The sequence below is a fragment of the Mesoplodon bidens genome (assembly GCF_964165515.1).
Source record: "Mesoplodon bidens genome assembly, chromosome: 4".
NCBI lineage: Eukaryota > Metazoa > Chordata > Mammalia > Artiodactyla > Ziphiidae > Mesoplodon > Mesoplodon bidens.
In genome coordinates, this window is record NC_138160.1 from 7,771,934 (window position 1) to 7,793,485 (window position 21,552).

Genomic DNA, 21,552 nt, shown 5'->3' on the forward strand with positions numbered 1-21,552 from the left:
TACAGACAAGGAAAAGCTGAGAGAATTCAGCACCACCAAACCAGCTTTACAACAAATACTAAAGGAACTTCTCTAGGCAAGAAACACAACAGAAGGAAACTACCTACAATAACGAACCCAAAACAATTAAGGAAATCGGAATAGGAACATACATATCGATAATTACCTTAAATGTAAATGGACTAAATGCTCCCACCAAAAGACACAGGTTGGCTGAATGGATAAAAAAACAAGACCCATATATATGCTGTCTACAAGAGACACACTTCAGACCTAGAGACACATACAGATTGAAAGTAAAGGGATGGAAAAAGATATTCCATGCAAATGGAAATCAAAAGAAAGCTGGAGTAGCAGTTCTTATATCAGACAAAATAGACTTTAAAGTAAAGACTATTAGAAGAGACAAAGGACACTGCATAATGATCAAGGGATCGATCCAAGAAGAAGATATAACAATTGCAAATATTTATGCACCCAACATAGGAGCACCTCAATACATAAGGCAAATACTAACAGCCATAAAAGGGGAAATCGACAGTAACACACTCTTAGTAGGGGACTTCAACACCCCACTTTCACCAATGGACAGATCATCCAAAATGAAAATAAATAAGGAAACACAAGCTTTAAATGATACATTAAACAAGATGGACTTAATTAATATTTACAGGACATTCCATCCAAAAACAACAGAATACACATTTCTCTCAAGTGCTCATGGAACATTTTCCAGGATAAATCATATCTTGAGTCATAATTCAAGCCTTGGTAAATTTAAGAAAATTGAAATTGTATCAAGTATCTTTTCCAACCACAATGCTATGAGACTAGACATCAATTACAGGAAAAGATCTGTAAAAAATACAAACACATGGAGGCTAAACAATACACTACTTAATAACGAAGTGATCACTGAAGAAATCAAAGAGGAAATAAAAAAATACTTAGAAACAAATGACAATGGAGACACGATGACCCAAAACCTATGGGATGCAGCAAAAGCAGTTCTAAGGGGGAAGTTTATAGCAATAAAAGCCCACCTTAAGAAAAAGGAAACATCTCAAGAAAACAACCTGACCCGGCACCTAAAGAATTAGAGAAAGAAGAACAAAAATCCTCCAAAGTTAGAAGAAGGAAAGAAATCATAAAGACCAGATCAGAAAAAAATGAAAAAGAAATGAAGGAAATGATAACAAAGATCAATAAAACTAAAAGCTGGTTCTTTGAGAAGATAAACAAAATTAACAACCCATTAGCCAGACTCATCAAAAAAAAAAAAAAAAGGGAGAAGACTCAAACCAATAGAATTAGAAATGAAAAAGGAGAAGTAACAACTGACACTGCAGAAATACAGATGATCATGAGAGATTACTACAAGCAACTCTATGCCAATAAAATGGACAATCTGGAAGAAATGGACAAATTCTTAGAAATGCACAACCTGCCAAGACTGAATCAGGAAGAAATAGAAAATATGAATAGACCAATCACAAGCACTGAAATTGAACCTGTGATTAAAAATCTTCCAACAAACAAAAGCCCAGGACCAGATGGCTTCACAGGAGAATTCTATCAAACATTTAGAGAAGAGCTAACACCTATCCTTCTCAAACTCTTCCAAAATATAGCAGAGGGAGGAACACTCCCAAACTCATTCTACAAGGCCACCATCACCTAGATACCAAAACCAGACAAGGATGTCACAAAGAAAGAAAACTACAGGCCAATATCACTGATGAACATAGATGCAAAAATCCTCAACAAAATACAAGCAAACAGAATCCAACAGCACATTAAAAGGATCATACACCATGATCAAGTGGGGTTTATTCCAGGAATGCAAGGATTCTTCAATATACGCTAATCAATCAACGTGATACACCATATTAACAAATTGAAGGAGAAAAACCATATGATCATCTCAATAGATGCAGAGAAAGCTTTCGACAAAATTCAACACCCATTTATGATAAAAACCCTGCAGAAAGTAGGCATAGAAGGAACGATGCTACCAGAAAACTACTAGAGCTAGTCAATGAATTTGGTAAAGTAGCTGGATACAAAATTAATGCTCAGATATCTCTGGCATTCCTGTACACTAATGATGAAAAATCATTAACTGTGAAATTGTTGTTTTTCCCTTGCTGCTTTTAATATGTTTTCTTTGTGTTTAATTTTTGACAGTTTGATTAATATGTGTCTTGGCATATTTCTCCTTGGATTTATTCTGTATGGGACTCTCTGTGAACGTGAAATCAAAAAAACACTCCCATGTACCATTGCAACAAAAAGAATAAAATATCTAGGAATAAACCTACCTAAGGAGACAAAAGACCTGTATGCAGAAAATTATAAGACACTGATGAAAGAAATTAAAGATGATACAAATAACTGGAGATATATACCATGTTCCTGGATTGGAAGAATCAATATTCTGAAAATGACTCTACTACCCAAAGCAATCTACAGATTCAATGCAATCCCTATCAAACTACCACTGGCATTTTTCACAGAACTAGAACAAAAAATTTCAAAATTTGTTTGGAAAAACAAAAGACCCCGAATAGCCAAAGTAATCTTGAGAACGAAAAACGGAGCTGGAGGAATCAGGCTCCCTGACTTCAGACTATTCTACAAAGCTACAGTAATCAAGACAGTGTGGTACTGGCACAAAAACAGAAAGATAGATCAATGGAACAGGATAGAAAGCCCAGAGATAAACCCACGCACATATGGTCAACTTATCTTTGATAAAGGAGGCAGGAATGTACAGTGGAGAAAGGACAGTCTCTTCAATAAGTGGTGCTGGGAAAACTGGACAGGGACATGTAAAAGTATGAGATTAGATCATTCCCTAACACCATACACAAAAATAAGCTCAAAATGGAATAAAGACCTAAATGTAAGGCCAGAAACTATCAAACTCTTAGATGAAAACATAGGCAGAACACTCTATGACATAAATCACAGCAAGATCCTTTTGGACCCACCTCCTAGAGAAATGGAAATAAAAACAAGAATAAACAAATGGGACCTAATGAAACTTCAAAACTTTTGCACAGCAAAGGAAACCATAAAGAAGGCCAAAAGACAACCCTCAGAATGGGAGAAAATATTTGCAAGTGAAGCAACTGACGAAGGATTAATCTCAAAAATTTATAAGCAGCTCATGCAGCTCAATAGCAAAAAAACAAACAACCCAATCCAAAAATGGGCAGAAGACTTAGATAGACATTTCTCCAAAGAAGATATACAGACTGCCAACAAACACATGAAAGAATGCTCAACATCTTTAATCATTAGAGAAATGAAAATCAAAACTATAATGAGGTATCCCCTCACACCAGTCAGAATGGCCATCATCAAAAATCTAGAAACAATAAATGTTGGAGAGGGTGTGGAGAAAAGGGAACACTCTTGCATTGCTGGTGGGAATGTGAATTAGTACAGCCTCTATGGAGAACAGTATAGAGGTTCCTTAAAAAACTACAAATAGAACTACCATATGACCCAGCAATCCCACTACTAGGCATATACCCTGAGAAAACCATAATTCAAAAAGAGACATGTACCAAAATGTTCATTGCACTTCTATTCACAATAGCCCAGAGATGGAAACAACCTAAGTGTCCATCATCAGATGAATGGATAAAGAAGATGTGGCACATATATACAATGGAATATTACTCAGCCATTAAAAGAAACGAAATTGAGCTATTTGTAATGAGGTGGATAGACCTAGAGTCTGTCGTACAGAGTGAAGTAAGTCAGAAAGAGAAAGACAAATACCGTATGCTAACATATATATGGAATTTAAGAAAAAAATGTCATGAAAAACCTAGGGGTAAAACAGGAACAAGGACACAGACCTACTTGAGAATGGACTTGAGGATATAGGGTGGGGGAAGGGTAAGCTGTGACAAAGCGAGAGGCATGGACATATATACACTACCAAACGTAAGGTAGATAGATAGTGGGAAGAAGCCACATAGCACAGGGAGATCAGCTTGGTGCTTTGTGACCTCCTGGACGGGTGGGATAGGGAGGTTGGGAGGGAAGGAGATGCAAGAGGGAAGGGATATGGGAACAGATGTATATGTATGACTGATTCACTTTGTTATAAAACAGAAACTAATAAAAAAAAATCTGTACAATTTTATCACGGGGGTAGTGTCATGTATCCACCACCACAGTCAAGATACAGAAGAGTCTATCAACATCAGGATTACTCCTGGTGCCCTTTTTTAACTACACCCACTTCCCTGCTACCTTCCCATTTCTTCCCCTACTTCCTCCCAAGCCTATAGTAACCACAAATCTGTTCCCCATTTCTATAACTTTGTCATTTTAAGAATGTTATATAAATGGAGTTATGCTGTGGAAAAAAAAAAAAACTATTATGATCTATGGAAAAGAGTCAATGTTGTTAACAATTTCAAATTTGTTAATCATAAGATGCAATTTTGAAAATTAAGACTAATATAACCATATTAATAAAATACACTCTCGTAATTATGCACTTTTGGTGTGAACTGAAAAATATTATATATTTGAATATGAATTGTGGTGGTGGTAAAAGCATTAACAGACTAGATGGGGTGGGGGTAGGTACTGCTGTTGGGAGCTGAGAAAAGAAACAATGGCTTCTCTCTTGTGTGAACCATATTTTGAGTTTGAAAAGTAGAAGCCAAAGCTGGGAGGGGCTCGGTGAGGGGCTCCTCCAGCAGCCAGGCAGCATGGCGTCCTTGGAGATGTGTGTGTGAGAGACGGATGGTTGCAGCAGCAAGGCCAAGCTCCAGTGTCCCACCTGCATCAAGTTGGGCATCGAGGACTCGTACTTCCGCTCACAGGAATGTTTTCAAGGAAGTTGGGTTACTCACAAGTTACTACATATGAAAGCAAAAGATGAAAAGACCAAGCAAGAATTGTCTTCCTGGACTGTGGAAGGCGACATCAACACTGACCCATGGACACGTTATTGATAGTAAACTCAGACCATATTATCCACTGATGTCAAGGCCAGTGCCAAGTCATAGTCAAAGACCAGATTATGCTGATCACCCTTTAGGAATGTCTGAATCTGAGCAGGCTCTGAAAGGTACTTCTCAAGTTAAGTTACTCTCATCTGAAGATATAGAAGGGATGCTACTGCTGTGTAAGCTTGCTAGAGAAGCCTGTGTGGACATTGATGCTGGGGCGATTAAACCAGGTGTAACTACTGAAGAAATAGATCATGCTGTACACTTAGCATGCCTTGCAAGAAATTGCTATCCTTCTCCCCTGAATTATTATAATTTCCCAAAGTCTTGTTGTACTTCAGTGAATGAAGTGATCTGCCATGGAATTCCAGAGAGATGGCCCTTGCAAGAAGGTGATATTGTTAATGTGGACATCACTCTTTATCACAATGGTTATCACAGGGACCTGAATGAGATGTTTTTTGCTGGAGACGTGGATGAGCGAGCATGGAAACTTGTTCAGACCACGTGTGAGTGCCTGATGCAAGCCACTGATGCAGTGAAACTTGGTGTTTGATACAGAGAATTGGGAAACATTAACCAGAAGCATGACCAAGCAAATGAATTTTCAGTTGTTTGAAGCTATTGTGGGCATAGAATCCACAGGCTTTTTCATACAGTCCTCAATGCATCTCACTAGACCAAAAATAAAGCAGTTGGAGTGATGAAGCCCGGCCACATATTTACAATTGAGCCAATAATTTGTGAAGGTGGAAGGCAGGATGAAACCTGGCTGGATGGCTGGACAGCAGTGATGAGAGATGGGAAGCTGTCTGCCCAGTTTGAGCACAACCTGCTGGTCACGGACACTAGCTGTGAAATCCTAACCCCATGACTCGATAGCTCATGGCCTCATTTCATTTCCCAATTTTAATTTCTCCTGAGATGGTTCATCTTGGTGATATCTTCTGGCTGTACTCTGCATTTTATTGAGAGTACAGAATGGAAGAGGAATTTTTTTTTAATTACTTGTTTTGTTTTGATTATAGATAAGGAAGGACTACAGCATTTGATGTGTGTCCTCAAGAACTTGTCTTGGGTCTGAAAAAATCCAAGAAGAATAAAAGAAGCATTTCTCTATTTCTCTCAATGCTCCCCTCTCCCCACAGACACAAAAAAATCTCTGCACCCCCATTTTCTTATTTTCCCTTTGAGCAATTTTACTTAAACCTGCTTTTAAGTTGATTTTATCACTGCCACAACCGGGCCATTAGAGCCAGATACTTTCCAGGTGAATGTTGGAGACGAGAATCCTTGAAAGTTTAGCAACATACATTGCTTCTGATTTTTTTATTATGTATGTGTGGAACTATATATGTATACATTTTAAATTCCATATATGTAATTACTGAACACTATATGACCTGGGGTTTGTGTTGATTCTGCTCTGACAAGGTCAAAAGCTGTCATAAATGGACTTGTTGTTTGCAGTGATTTAATCCCCATCTGGGAATTGGCCTCCCTTCCCCCTGCTAATTATTTACCTTTATAATTGTAAGGAAGCACTTGGTCAGCGAGACTTGCCAATGTAGATTCTTTGAGTGAATGGATGTGGAAAAAGTCACTTTGGAAAAAGGTTATCAGATTTTAAAAAATCTAGTTTATGGCAAAAATAGCCATGTTCCAAGTGGAAGCTGGCTGTGCAGAGAATGAGATTTTTGTAATCCATTACTATTTCAGACCTCTGTTTGGTCCAAATGGGAGGAAAAACGCTCCCTTCCCCTCTCTGTCTTATTTCAAGGCCATCCCTCAGAGATATTCAGAGAAGGGCAGAAGGTGCCCTGTGGATGTTGATGGGGAAAGACAGTTCTGAAATCTCTCCAGCAGTGAGCAAAGTCTGGAAATTCTAACGTTTAGTAAACCTGGTGGTGATGAGAAATGAACTTCTTTGGAGACTGGACTGTTCCCTTGCCGAAGGAATACAGCTGTCCTTGGTGTGCTGAAAACACACTTCTCCTTCACAAAGTTTGGAATCTCATTAGAAATGACCTCAGCTGCCCAACATCTGTGTTCCTTTCAGTAGTTCAGTCCAAATGGGAGTGTATCCGGTGAAGACATATCAGATCAAAGTCATTGTCATTAGAGTGTACTTGATTACTGGGTATCTGGTAACTTTATTCTAAGATAAGTTGATGCCACTGACATGTTACACTTGTACGAGAACACCTTACCCAGAGTGTCTCAGACCTTTATCGCTTTAAAGGAATTATGATAATGTTTTCATTACTTTTATTATTTTAATGATTTAGTAAAGTGGCTGAATATGGTATAGACTTTTGGGGGTATGTGTGTGAAGCTTTTTAACAAACCGTATTATTTGTGAATGGAATGCCTTGCAACATGAATGTTAATATAATGTGTAAAGTGAGATTTTAAAAGTTTGAATGATTATCCTGCCAAAAAAAAAAAAAAAGCTGATAGGGGATTGTGTACACCCAGGTGAAGGGTGTAGTCATGCATTCACATACAACCCACACGTGAAGCAAGTGGACCATGCAGAAACAAACGGCTTCATGATTTCATTAGCTCCATGATCAGAAACAATATTAATTAATTGAAGGGAGATCCAGACCCACCTCCTATTCGCACCGAGATACAGATATTGTCACATAATTGCATTTCTTCCCCACACCCAACCCATCCCTACTCCTGGAGAAGTGAGAAGATGCAGGTCACACCACACCTTGTCTTCTCTCTCTCTCTCTCGGGAGCTCACTATAACTGGGCAGAAGAGAAGAAATGGCAATGATTGATTCCTAAATGTAAGAGTATTATTTACCCCAATAGAAGTGATATTTAATAACTGCATTAAACTGAAAACTCCAAAATAACTTTATTTCTTTTTATCTAATCTCTAGAATGAATGGGGAAGAGTGGGTAGGACAATGGCAATGTGGCTTAAAAGCTACAAGGTTGATAATGATTATTAGAATAAAACCTGTCCTATCTGTGCACCTCACTGAATTCACAAGAAAAGATAAAATACTCTGAACATCCACCCACATTCTAATGCCAGATAATTCAGAATTGGCCTTTACCTTTCCTTATTCTCTATCTCACAAGCCTTATTGATTTTATTGGATTGTTTTGTTTTTGTTTTTATATTGAGCTATAGAAGCTGGTGGTATATTTTGGGAATTAAGCCTGTGTCAGTCACATCATTCACAAATATTTTCTCCCATTCCATAAGTTGTCTTTTCATTTTGTTTATGGTTTCCCTTGCTGTGCACAAGCTTTCAAGTTTAATTAGGCCCCATTTGCTTATTTTTTGCTTTTGTTTCCATTACGCTAGGAGGTGGATTAAAAAAGGTCTTGCTGCAATTTATGTCAGAGAGTGTTCTGCCTATGTTTTCCTCTAGGAGTTTTACAGTATTTGGTCTTACATTTAGGTCTTTAATCCATTTTGAGTTTATTTTTATGTATGGTATTAGAGAATGTTCTAATTTCATGGTTTCATATGTAGCTGTCCAGTTTTCCCAGCACCACTTATTGAAGAGACCGTCTTTTCTCCATTGTATATTCTTGCCCTCTTTATTGTAGATTAATTGACTATCAGTGTGTGGGTTTACCTCTGGACTTTCTATCCTGTTCCATAGATCTATGTGTCTATCTTTGTGCCAGTACCATACTGTTTTGATTACTGTAGCTTTGTAGTGTCTTTTACTTTCTGCGTATTTCCTGGGAGTGTTAACTTCTTTTCAGCACCACCACCATCAGCCCTCACCAGAATTAATGCAGTTTTCTCCCAACTGTTCTTCCTGTCTCCATGTTGGCTCCTCTCCAAGTTATATTCCCTACAGCAACCATAATAACATTAAAGAGCATAACCACAACAGTAATTAATCAATTCAATCTATTGCCCTCTTATTTCTATGAAGCAGTTTCTTCAGACAATAAAATCCAAGGTCATTTACATGATCTAATTGGCCCTGTGAACGACTTTTATCTACTGTTTCAGCTTCATTTCCTACCAGTCAATTTTTTTCTCACTATACCCCAGGTGTACCTGTATCTTCTATTTCCTGAAAATCCAACATCACCTCCTATCTCCCAGTACCTTCATACTTGCCCTCTACCTGGGTTGTTCATCTGCTATGCTTCACCTGGATAACTCCTACTAATCCTTCCTGCTTCAACTAAGTGTCACTTCCTTCATCTTCACACATTTCAATTCTCCCAGACCATTTTGAGTCTGCTAGAATTAGCTGTTTTCACTTGGCACAGTTCATTATGATTTTAGTTAAATACTTTGTGTGACTATGTGTTTCATATCTGTTTTGCTTTTAGACCATAAGTTCTATGGCAGAATGAGAAGGAATGAGGGGAAACCCACACCAGCCTTGCTAACTGAATATTTGAAAGGACATGGATCAGATTGCATTCTTGAGAGTGTTATCTGGGAAAGAAAGTTCTCTGTTATCCAAGTGGTGATGGAAGCATTGGCTATCCAACACCATGGGGAGTCTCCTTCTTTCCCAGTAGTTTTATAACTTCTTATAAGGCATTTTGTCAGCCCCTCCAGAGCCTCGCATAAGCTGACAGAGTCAGGAATCTAAGCTGGAAAAGTGACTCTGTTGACTAACACATGAATCCATTCCAGAAAACAAGGATTGTATTACCAGTTACATTAGTAATTTTCTCTGTGCTCCTGAGCAAAGTACACAGCACTTCTAAGTATAACTTCATCCCTTCAGCAAATTGCTGACTTGGCTCCTTAGGGAAATAATATATTGTAGTGCATTTCAGATTTTTAAAAAATGGTATTGAAATGAAAAGCAATTACTATCTTATGATGTAATATTGATCACAATCCAGCTATCTTATTGACCCATCAACACATTAATTATTGATATACATTCTTTGCCTGAATCTAATTCAATTAAATGTTGTCGTCATCACCCTCATGGTAAAGTTGCATTTATCGCCAGGACTGTTAGACAGTTTGAATGTCCTGCCAGTGTTGTTCTGTCAGTGGGTTGCTTCATAGCTAAACACATGGCAGAGAATGATGGGCTTGATTCTAGTAGGATGTGAAGGGCACACTCAAATGCCTCACTAGATTTCTCCTAAATTTTGACATGTTCAGTAAAACACTTTATCTATTAAAGGGACTCCTTCCAAATACTCCAAGGTGGCGGGGGCTTGACTGAAGGTAGACCTTCTGCTTCCCCAAATTTCTAAAGGCACCTAATTCTTCTTGATTTAAAAGAGTATCACTACTTAGCAAACTATATGTTAAGTAGATTCAAATTAGCTAAACTAGACCACCTGATTTTATTTTTATTATCTTATATATCCAAGCTTGTTAACAAAAATTACAGTGCCAGAAAATATTTGCTATCATATAAGAAAGGAAGAAAATCTACCACAAGCAAGGTGATGAATGTTAACTAGATTCATTGTAGTGATCATTTTGCAATATACACAAATACTGAGTCATTATATTGTACACCTGAAACTAATATAATGTTAAATGTAAATTGTACTTCAGTTAAAAAAGAGAAAGTCCAATGTTATATAACCAAATTCATCATTAAAAAATAATATATTCTTGAGATGAACTCTCTCCTGTACCAGGCAATTGATTTAGTTTAATATATAGAAAAATCAAATATATTTTTGTGGATTTTGACATTGGGATGAATTCACAAAAATTATACAGCCCCATATATTGGTTTGATAAAAAGAAAGGCTTTAAATGATCCAAGAATAAGGTGGACTATATAGTGAATTCCTGGTCATGGGGTGTATAGGCCTAATGGTCACTGTCAGATAAAAATCCCATATGATCCAGAGGGTTTATTAAAGTATGTCTGATAGCACCCTTACCTTCAAAGTTCCAAATGTGGGCCATAGAAATAAATTCTGCTCCTAGCTAACATTCACAGCCTTGACTATTGCTATATTAGTTATCCACAAGAGAGTTCAGGTTCAGAGTCTCTAATGAGCTTGCTGTCAGATGGTGCCTGGAGCTGCAGTACTCTGAAGGCTTAAATGGGTTGACGGATCCAATTTCAAGGTGTCTCTCTTGCATGCATGGCAAACTGGTGCTGGCCATTGGCCAGGAGACCCAGTTCCTCTCAATGCGGGCTACTTCACACTAGTACTTGGATGTCCTCATGATGTGGTGCTCACCCAAAGGTGAAAAATCCAAAAGGTCAAGGAGGAAGCTACAATGCCTTTATAACTTAGTCTCAAAAAACACATATTGGCACTTGGATAAATGTGGGAGGGAACGACAGATTGGCATAGATATTAGGAAGCAAGGCTTATTGGAAGCCATCTTGGAGATTAGCTACTCTAGTCCAGCTTCTGCATTCAATGTTTCCTGTCTATCTCACATGTAAAGCACACGTATGCTTCGTTGAGAGACAATTCTTCATAGGTCTTTCACATTTGTGCACACCTTATGAGTAGAGGCACTGACTGCCTTTTGTTTCAGACTCTCTTTTCAGGGATGTTTGTATAATGAGCACCATGAAAGATACAGTTTCTTCCTCTAGAGGAAAAGACAGGTTTGTTTATAACCTTAAAGTGTAGTATCTTCCTCTGAAGCAAAACAGAGGAATGCTTATTTTATGGTAAGATAAATATAATGTCTTCCTCTGGACGAAGGACAGGGAAGCTTTCTATTATTTAAAAATATGGGTTTCCTAAATGCAGTGTTTCTCTCCTGTAATGCAACCAACTCTGTGTGCAGATACCTACCTGGGCCTAACTGCATTGTCTCCATGCTACTTGGGGGTAGGGAACTGACACCATTATACTTATGGTCATGCTTCTTGCTGTGCATTGAGTAATAAAGTGCTTTTTCTCTGACCAGGGTACCAGCATCCTTGAAACTGTGGCAAGGCAACATGTTACCATGTAAGTATGGTACACCATCCCCCAGTCTTATCCCATTATAGCATCAGCTTGAAGACCAGGATCCTGGCATCCAAATCAGATCCAGGTGCACAGGTGTATCCTCAGATACAGCTCTGCGAGGGCAGCTCCTTGAATTCAGTTCCTCTCAGTCTGAAGACCTATGAACTAAAGGCAAGTTATCTCTCCATATACTCAGCATGCTGTGGGGACAGGTGTAGCATAATTGCTGTAGACCGTCCTCTTCAAATAGGGGGAATAGGAGGCACACACGAATAATTTCCCCATTGTAAAAATCTCCATAGGAAAATCCTGTGGGGCACATAATGCCAGTTCCTTGACGAGGGCTCAGTATGACTGCCTGAAACCTTGGTAAAATCTCTGGGCTTTTGGTTCTGACCTCTTAGGCATCCTTCCTTTTGGATTAGAGATAGCTAGTGTTTGCCCCTGAACTACCTGAGTAGCTTTCTTAGCTTGCTTTTTGTTCATAGTAATTGAGGAATCCACAGCCTCTTTGTATTTTGTACTGACTCTGTCCATTTTAGTCTAAGCTGGTGGTGTCTCATCTAGTACAATTATGTTAAAAGTTTGTGGGTCTTTTATGGATTTTCAGGGATTCATTTTACTGGAAAATAGACACACAAATCTTATGAAGATATGCCCTTCTTTCCCTTTTTGCTTCCTCTAAGCCTGCTGTAGGACAATGCCTTATGATTCTTAGAATTTGTATTTTTTTTAAATTGATGATACATGGGATGTATGCCCTTAACATCCTTAGAGGGGCTTTGGTCTGTTTGAGGCTTCATCTTACATATTTCTGGGATCATTACAAAAGGCTCAACATTTACATCCTGGACTTCACCAGTGAACCATGTTTTACTGACAGTGTCCTGGGTTTGATCTTTGCCTGGAAGCCTTTTTTAAATTTTAAGATCTTTTACTATCTGGAAGACTAGCGATGAGAAATAGTTTTATATTTGAACCCAACAGCCCTGGTTCCTTTACCTTGAGCAGGTTTTTTTTTTTTTTTCCTTTACCTTTCTCTCCTCTCTTACGTGTTGCTATTTCTTGCTACAGGAAGCCGGGCAGCACTTCAATACCTTGCCTAGAAATCTCCTTAGATAGATCATTAAGTTAATTATGTACTCTGGTGGGGGGTTGTGGTTTCCCATCTTACACAGGAAATAGTATTACTAAATTTCCTGCCATTTTAAAAATGTGATCTCTTTCCTCCATTTTCCTCAAATTATGTTAAACACTCACTGAGAGCCTTCGTGAAGGCCATCATTCACATTTAACAGTCTCTTCAAAGCTTTTTTAGGATTTTATTAACACTCTTCCGAGGTACTTGCATCTTCCGCCCACTGCTGGGTTGCACCACCAATCCCACATGTTTTAGAATTTTTTTTTTTATCACACCACTTCACTTGTTTGTACCAAAATCTGTACTAGTTACCTATTTTTGTGTAGCAAACCACCCAAAATGTGTACTTAAAAAATAATCATTCATTATCTCCCAAGGTTTCTGACAGTCAAGAATTCAAGAACAGTTTGGTAGGGAAGTTCTGACTTGAAGTCTTTTGTTGAGTTCCAGTGAGATGCTGGCCTGGGTTAAAGTTATTTGAAGGTTTGACTGGGTCTGGGTTATCTTCTTTCAAGATGTTTCCCTGACTTTTCTATGAAATAGTCACTGGCTTTGGGTCAAGGACCTCTATTCCTCTCCATATGGGTCTCTCCTTGGGGCTGTTTGGGTGACCCTACAGAACAGTGTCTGGTTTAGCCCAAAGAAAGTGATTTGAGAGACCAGGGTGGAAAGTGTAATGTTTTTAATGACCTAGTAATAACTTCCATAAACTTCACTGATCACACCGGAACAGCTCTGACTCAATGTGATGGCATGTAGACTACACTAAAGAAGTGAGGACCACTGTAGATCTTCTTGCAGGCCCACTACTACTGCTACCAGTCATGAATCTAGAAATTTAAGAGTTCTCCATGACCCATGAAGAAGCAAGTGGTGAGAACAAAACCATTTATGTGCTGGGTATCATTGCTCAGAGGAATATAGTCAGACTCTAAATTTTGCGATTCAAATGTGGAAACAAGGGATGATCCCAAATCCTGTTATCAGGTTGAAATGTGCATGTCTATATGTCAGTGTTTTTAGTTTTTTACATGAAACATGAGATTTAAAAAATATATAGATAGAAGCCTTTTATTTTGAAATAATTTCAGATTTATAGAAAAGTTGTAAAGATAGTATGGAGTTCCTGTATACATTTCACCCAGTTTTCCCTAATATTAACATTTTATACAACTGTGGTACATTTGCCAAAACCAAAACATTAAAGTTGGTGAATCATATGGATTAAACTGCAGCTTAGTTTGGATTTCACCAGTTTTTCCACTGATGTCCTTTTTCTGTTCCAAGATTCAACCTAGGAAACCACATTACATTTAGAGAATGTAAAGTGTCACATTTCCCTCTTGAACCACATTTCATGTTTCCATCTCTCCTGCTCCCTCTCTCCCACCCAAATCATTTCAAACCTTATTGAGATGTCCAGTCCCTTGTCTCTTTCCTTTTTCCATTCATTCTCCTCTTGGCTTTACTTAATTCTCTATACACCTGGACCACATGTTTCACTACACTAATGGTCATTCAGTTTTCACTGTATCAGTTCTCCACCTTCCACAGGTTTTCACTATCCATCAACAGAAAAATCCATCTCTGGATAAATGAAGTCTCCAAATCTCCCCCCAACCCATCCTTAGATTGGTGAGCACTCTTAGAGAATACATACCTGCAGATTAGGACCTCTGGAAGTTCACACTGTCTAATCACCAAGTTTTCTCAGTGCTACCTGGCAGTCCTCCTGAATAGCCCTCATCACCATCCCTTATTTAGAATGGTTCTAAGAGTCAATCACTCTTTTACACTTTTTATACTATTACACCTACCCCCATCACCATTCAGGAAGCTCTCTCTCCAACTTCACTTAGGAAATACAGGAATTAGGAAGAATGTACCAAACTTCTTCCATAGCCGTACCCACCCTGACTCCACACTTTCTGGCAGCGGCTCTCATCTTTCCTTACCCCCTGCTCAGTGGAGGACGCTCTGATTTTGACCATGGACGGTCATCCACATCACGCTTGTGATGTACACTCTTCTGCTCCTTGAAACCTCACCCCATGAGTCATCCCAGCTCTGCATCAATCTGTAACCTCTCCCCGCTTGCTGCTCTGCTTCCTCCTGCCCATGGGTTCGTGTTCATTTCCTGCCTTAGAAAAACTCTCCTGCAATCCTACTTCCCCTCTCGCCTACGGCCCTAAAGACTTTTCTTTGGTTTTCAGATGTTGTCTTGGGACCTACATGCCTTGTTTTGGCTTCACGTTTCATCATTCACTCCTCAATCTTGACAGTAGAGCATATGTCCCATTGCTCCATGAAGCTTATCTTGCGGCGTACACTAGAACCCGTACACTGTCAAATGTCACCGTACATCATCGCCTATTTTTCCTGAGCCTGCTGCAGGATTGGACTCAAGGACCTCATCTTCCTTCCAAGACACTTTGTCCTTTAGCAACCAGAGGACAAGGACTCTGTCCTCTCCTGATCTTGCGGGTTGTTTTTTTTTTTTTTTTCTCTGAATTCTCTTTCTCAATCTCCTTTGCAAGCTTCTTCTTTTCCACTTTTAATATTAGGGTTTCATTCTGGCTTCATTTTCTATTCTTCCTTCATGGTTAACGAAATGATCATACCAACCCCTCCTATAAACTATCACCCCACTGGCTCCAGATTAAAATATACCAGGCTTAGGTTTCTTCATACCTTTTATTTATAGAGCATCGATATTCAAGTAAATAAGTTTTTTAAAACTTATTTTTCTGAAAACACATGTGTGAAAGTTACAAATATTCAAAAATATTTGAATTCAAATAATTATTAAATTAAAATAATTTTAAAATTTCTTAAATTTTACTGACATTTTCTAAAAACTGGTTGATTACAGTTTGATATTATTTGAGTGCTATTTCCTAGAGATACATATAGGGTAAAATTTTAAATACTTGTCATTTCTTTTTTTTATTTTCACTCTTCCCTCATAAAAAATGTCAAATATTTATTCCTATTTGTGTTCTTCTCAGTGGTATTGCAAACTTTGGAAATATCATTAAAGTTATACCTGCAATTTGCATTTTTTTATGTAATACTTATGCCAGAAATTTTAGTTTTTGCATAACTTAATACTCAAAAAAAGCTAGCCATAGTATTAGTCAATTTTTCCTGTGTAAGGAAAACCCACAAACTTTCAGTAGTTTACAGGGGTCCTGGGTCTGCAGGTGAGCTGTGGTTAAGCTGCTTTGGGGTGAGCTCAGCTAAGTCATACATTCCAGGTCTCCAGAATGTTTCTGGGGTGCTCTCCAGGTCTTCATTTGGGGGCCACAGGCTGAATAAGGCAGGGGCCACCTGAGGTCCAAGAGCCAAGCCCAACTTCACAAGCACATTTAAAGCTTCTTTGGGATCAAGTCCAGTAATGTTCCCTTGGCTAATGTAAGTCATGGCCAAGTCCATCACCGATTTGGTAGAGAGGTGCATTCCACCCCAAGGAAAGACACTACACTGTTCCTTCCACATATAGTCCTACTATGGTGAAACAGCACAGAATAAAGATATAATCTGACCTGCCAATACCAGTGTATATGTATTAGGGTGGATCTTGAATGACCATTCTGATCATGGGGCATGAGCAGGAATCTGGACTTCTTTCACTATAAACACTAAACTTATGTTTAAGTTTATGTTTAAACTTATGTTTAAGATCTTCAGCATCTTCCGTCTTTATCAGCCAGAGAGAGACCCTCCAAAATATGTATTATGCTCCAGCTTTTTTCAAGACATCAAAAATTCCACAAAAATATTTGACCTTTGCAGTGCACTGGCTTTTATCTTTTTAATTTAATTTTCTATAATTTGTTTCTGATGTGTCCTATATGGCAACTCACTCCATTTAAACTATCAGAAATCCATGGGTAATGAAAAATCACCAACAATTTTGAAAGACTGCCAAGACACAGACCAATTCTCCAACCCTGTTCTCAGACCCTTGAAAAAAGATGTACTCCAGCACAATTATGTCAGGGGGAAATAAGGAAGAAATGACCACTTCACCCAGTTCTAAAACATATCAGATATAGTAAATATGGAGTTACTCCCTACAATGCAATTCTTAGGGTTAAAAGAATGAGTAAAAATTCCTCTGTATCTCATTCCCTGGATTATATTTTACTCAGTAAGACTGATATTCATAAATCCATTTGGTCAGGAGTTTCCAATTACAGCCTACTTCCCCATAGCAGTTTCATAAAATCCTACATTAATAGAGACTTAATAAGCATTATCACCCCTCCCAAATGCCAAACACATTTGGGGAATCGTTAAAACAATTATCTCTTATGAGTTTAATCAGAAGATTGAATCAATTAAAAGGCTTTCAACTTCCGAGAGGAAACACAGATGTTCATGGTTTCCCATGTGCACTGGACCCCAGACTCTTTTCCTGTGGAGCATCTTAGGCAATAGATTTCTGTAGAACAAGAAAGGGAAAGGCTTATCTAGGGAATGACCCATGAGCACATAACCCCCTCCCATATGCAGGGGGTGCTATGGTGGTGATTGGTCTCCAGTGGGGCTTCCTGCTGGGAAAGCAGTGTATGCCCAGCCTCAAGGGGCTGACAGACCCCACCCGCTTCAGATGAATACCTTAAGAACAGAATTTCATTAATGAGAAAATGTAGGGGGAGAGGGAGGGGTCCTGGGATCCCAACCATTGCATGTTGCCTTAGAGGGTCCTCAGGTTCAGGTGGGGTCATTGTCTGTAATCACCTATTTGTCCCCTCACTGGTGTTGCATTTGTTCTGTTTCTAACAGACTTTGAAAACCAAATCAGTCTTTTCTTTTCTAGATTCAGCCACTTCCTATCACACACGGAGTTAATTTGTAGGCAGAATAGAAGCCTGTGTTCCTCTCCATCTAAATTCTCCTTTCTGCTGTGAGCTTGAGCCCAAATAGTGGAAGGCAATATGATGATACTGTCTAATAAGGCAGACAACAAAGTACAATGAAGATGCTTCTCCTTATGTCTATAAATGAGCTATTATCAGAGGTGGAATCAGCAGGACATCCTTAATGGAAAGAGATGAAGGTAGGTTAGATAGACCATCCTGCACAGGCAACAGGGGTTGCACAGGTAGCTGAAGGACAGGGGGAGGGTAGTAACTATGTCTATCCCTGGCACAAGGGACTGAATGTGATGCAGACTCAACAGACTGCTTTTAAATAAATGGTAACTACAAAGAATTGAGAGTTGTCCAGCAGACGCCTCAGGTTTAGAGTCTGCTGAATGTTGTGGGAGATGAAAAAATTCTATTTTTGAATAAAGTTTCCAGAGCAAGTGTTAGGTGATTCGCCAAAAAGCACAATTTATCTTGATAAACTGTAATACTAAAAAAGGCAAAAAGTACAGCTGGCATGATCATTTCCCAGGTAATCAATGCATATGGAAAGAGGGGTCTTAAAACAGGGAAATGATGAAACCTGGATATTAATGTTAAAACCGAGGCAGTCTTCTGCCTTTCGCTATCATAAAGTGGCAGGCAATTAAATTAAGAGGGAAAACTTTTCTCAATTAGAACTATGCCTTGGCTCAGGGACATTCAAAAATGACATTTTGCAATAACATGCCCACAAGAAATCACACCCTTCTGAAAACCAATCTGAGATTAAAAATATATTTTTAACATATTAAAATTCAAATCCTATATCAGAAACTAAATTAAAAAGTATTTGTACATGTGTTCAGCCATCGGGAGATTCCCCCTGACCCCAGCTGCCTGCAGTCATGCTCCTGCAGGTAACAACTTTCAACAGTCTCCAGTTTCCTCATTCCTCAGATGGCTGTCATTATAACATTAATCGTCATAAAATAATTTATGTTTTATGCTGACATTTATATGTGCTTATATATCTATATCAGATTCTCTACCTCTAACATAAACAATTTCTCATATTGGATGGGGGAAGAACGGGAGGGGGGAGAGATAAAATGAGTGTGTATTGTCAACTTAAAAAATATGTACAGCAGGGCTTCCCTGGTGGCGCAGTGGTTGAGAGTCTGCCTGCCGATGCAGGGGACACAGGTTCGTGCCCCGGTCCGGGAAGATCCCACATGCCGCGGAGCGGCTGGGCCCGTGAGCCATGGCCGCTGAGCCTGCCCATCTGGAGCCTGTGTTCCGAAACGGGAGAGGCCACAGCAGTGAGAGGCCCACATACTGCAAAACAAACAAACAAACAAAAAATGTACAACCTAAAAGTTGAGGGTTATGTTTTATTACTATTTTTTTATTGAAGTGTGGTTGATTTACAATGCTGTGCAATCTGTGCTCTACAGCAAAGTGACTCAGTTATACACATCTAGACATTCTTTTTTTATATTCTTTTCCATTATGGTTTATCTGTGGTGACCTAAATGAGAAGGAAATCCAAAACAGAGGGGATATATGTATACATATAGCTGATTCGCTTTGCTGTACAGTAGAAACTAGCACAATATTGTCAAGCAACTAGACTCCAATGAAAAAAACACAAAAAGAGTAATCCTAAGAGTTTCCATCAAGAGGAAAAAAAATTTTTCCATTTCTTTAATTTTGTATCTACATGATATGATGGATGTTCACTAAACTTATTGAGGTCATCGTTTCATGAGGTATGTAAGTCAAATCATTTTGCTGTACACCTTGAACTCACAGTGCTGTATGTCAATTATGTCTCAATAAAACATGAAGAAAAAAAATAGAATAGTTTGCATCTACCAACCCCAAACTTCCAGTCCGTCCCTCTCCCCTCCTCCACTCCCTTGGCAATCACAAGTCTGTTCTCTCTGTCTGTGAGTCTGTTTCTGTTTTATAGATAGGTTCGTTTGTGCCAAGAGTTATGTTTTATTTGGAGAAATTTTTAGGACTTCAGGCCCAGGAGAGAGCAGGTCAAGTAACCCCGAGGGAACTGCTCTGAAGAGGTAAGGGGAGAGCTAGGATATACAGGAGTTTTGCAACAAAGGGCAGGTAGTCTGAACTTCAAAAGATTATTGTTAATTAAAGAAACTAGATATCTCAAGTTAAGGTATTTAGTGCTTTTCTATGTACAGGAAAGAGCAAGAATCTGGGCTCACTGAAATCATTCCTTTGATATGCACCTCAGCTACATCCTGAGTTTCCTCAGGGCTCACCGTGGGGAGTGGCTGCAGTGTGATGGCTGCTAGGTGGCAGGTGTTCTTTCTTTCCTTCCTGAGTTCCCTCAGGACTCCCCAAATCACATCATCACTGATGATCCTGACATCCTTTGTTTACTGACACGGCAGGCAATATTCCATTTCTCAGCATAATATGTATAAAATTGACAGCATTTCAAACATCCTCCCATGTGCTTGAATAAACACACCAAATAAATTATGAATTACAGTTAAGATTGACTCTAATCTTTCTCAAATTGGGAAGTTAACACAGCACTGAACAAATATCATTATTCCCCTGAGATAGTAAGGGCTGGGTTACACAAAACCTGCAGCCTTCCTGCTCAATGAAAAGAAAAATATTGCAAATCTAAGTCTAGGGGATTTAAATTTACAAGCTCAAATTTAAATACACCACATGTTCAGGTATTTTTTCTTCGTCTTCTTTTCTTGAGCTGCAGTGATACATTTTGCAGAAATTCAGAAGTGCCGTCACCCCCTTAAAAGTAACTGCCAAAAGTTACACTCCTGCCAGCCAACACGCACCTTGGAGTGAAGAAAACATCAGGCTGAAACCTTTAATCCAATCTGAGTGAGATGGCATGGACTCCATTTCCTGCTTTGTCCCAGTAGCTGTTTCAGATGTGGCGGCTGACCCACCAATGGAATTGTTGTTTGTGCTTGTAAGGAATGTCACACACGTGTCAGGGTTGGCCTTGTTCCCAGTGGCCACCTCGCTTTGATTCCAGGGTTCCTGTGGAGGCTCGTCACCCTTCCCCAAATCTTCTCTTTTTCTCCACTCCCTTGCCGAAGTAAAAAAAAATGCACAACATGAGAGGTGTGAGTTAAGTTTTATTTGGGGCAAAATGAGGACTACAGGCTGGGAGACAGCGTTTCAGATAGCTCTGAACAACTACTCCCAAGAGGAAGTGGGGGAAGTTCAGTATAGATGTGATTTTGGTGAAGGGGGGGGGTCCATGCAATCAAGCACTTTTTTTTTTTTTTTTTTTTTTTGCGGTACGCGGGCCTCTCACTGTTGTGTCCTCTCCCGTTGCGGATCACAGGCTCCAGACGCGCAGGCTCAGCGGCCATGGCTCACGGGCCCAGCCGCTCCGCAGCATGTGGGATCTTCCCGGACCGGGGCACGAACCCGTGTCTCCTGCATCGGCAGGCGGACTCTCAACCACTGCGCCACCAGGGAAGCCCAAGCACGGTTTTTTTTGCAGAAGGTTTCTGCTAGTCACTAGGAGTAGACGTCACCATGAAGGATTTTAGTGCTTTTCTAGATACGAGGAGATGGAAGAATTGAACTCATTAAATTGTCTCCTGAAAATATCTAACTGTCTGAAAACCTGTTCTGCCAGTTTTTCCCAGAG

The 21,552-nt window shown here is 39.2% G+C and overlaps 1 pseudogene across 1 annotated transcript; it reads left to right on the forward strand.

The window, feature by feature from the left end:
* Positions 1-4,739: 4,739 nt before the first annotated feature.
* LOC308616455 (methionine aminopeptidase 1-like) lies at positions 4,740-5,895 on the forward strand (annotated as a pseudogene). The gene has a single exon. The product of its transcript is annotated as a methionine aminopeptidase 1-like (transcript).
* Positions 5,896-21,552: the final 15,657 nt, after the last annotated feature.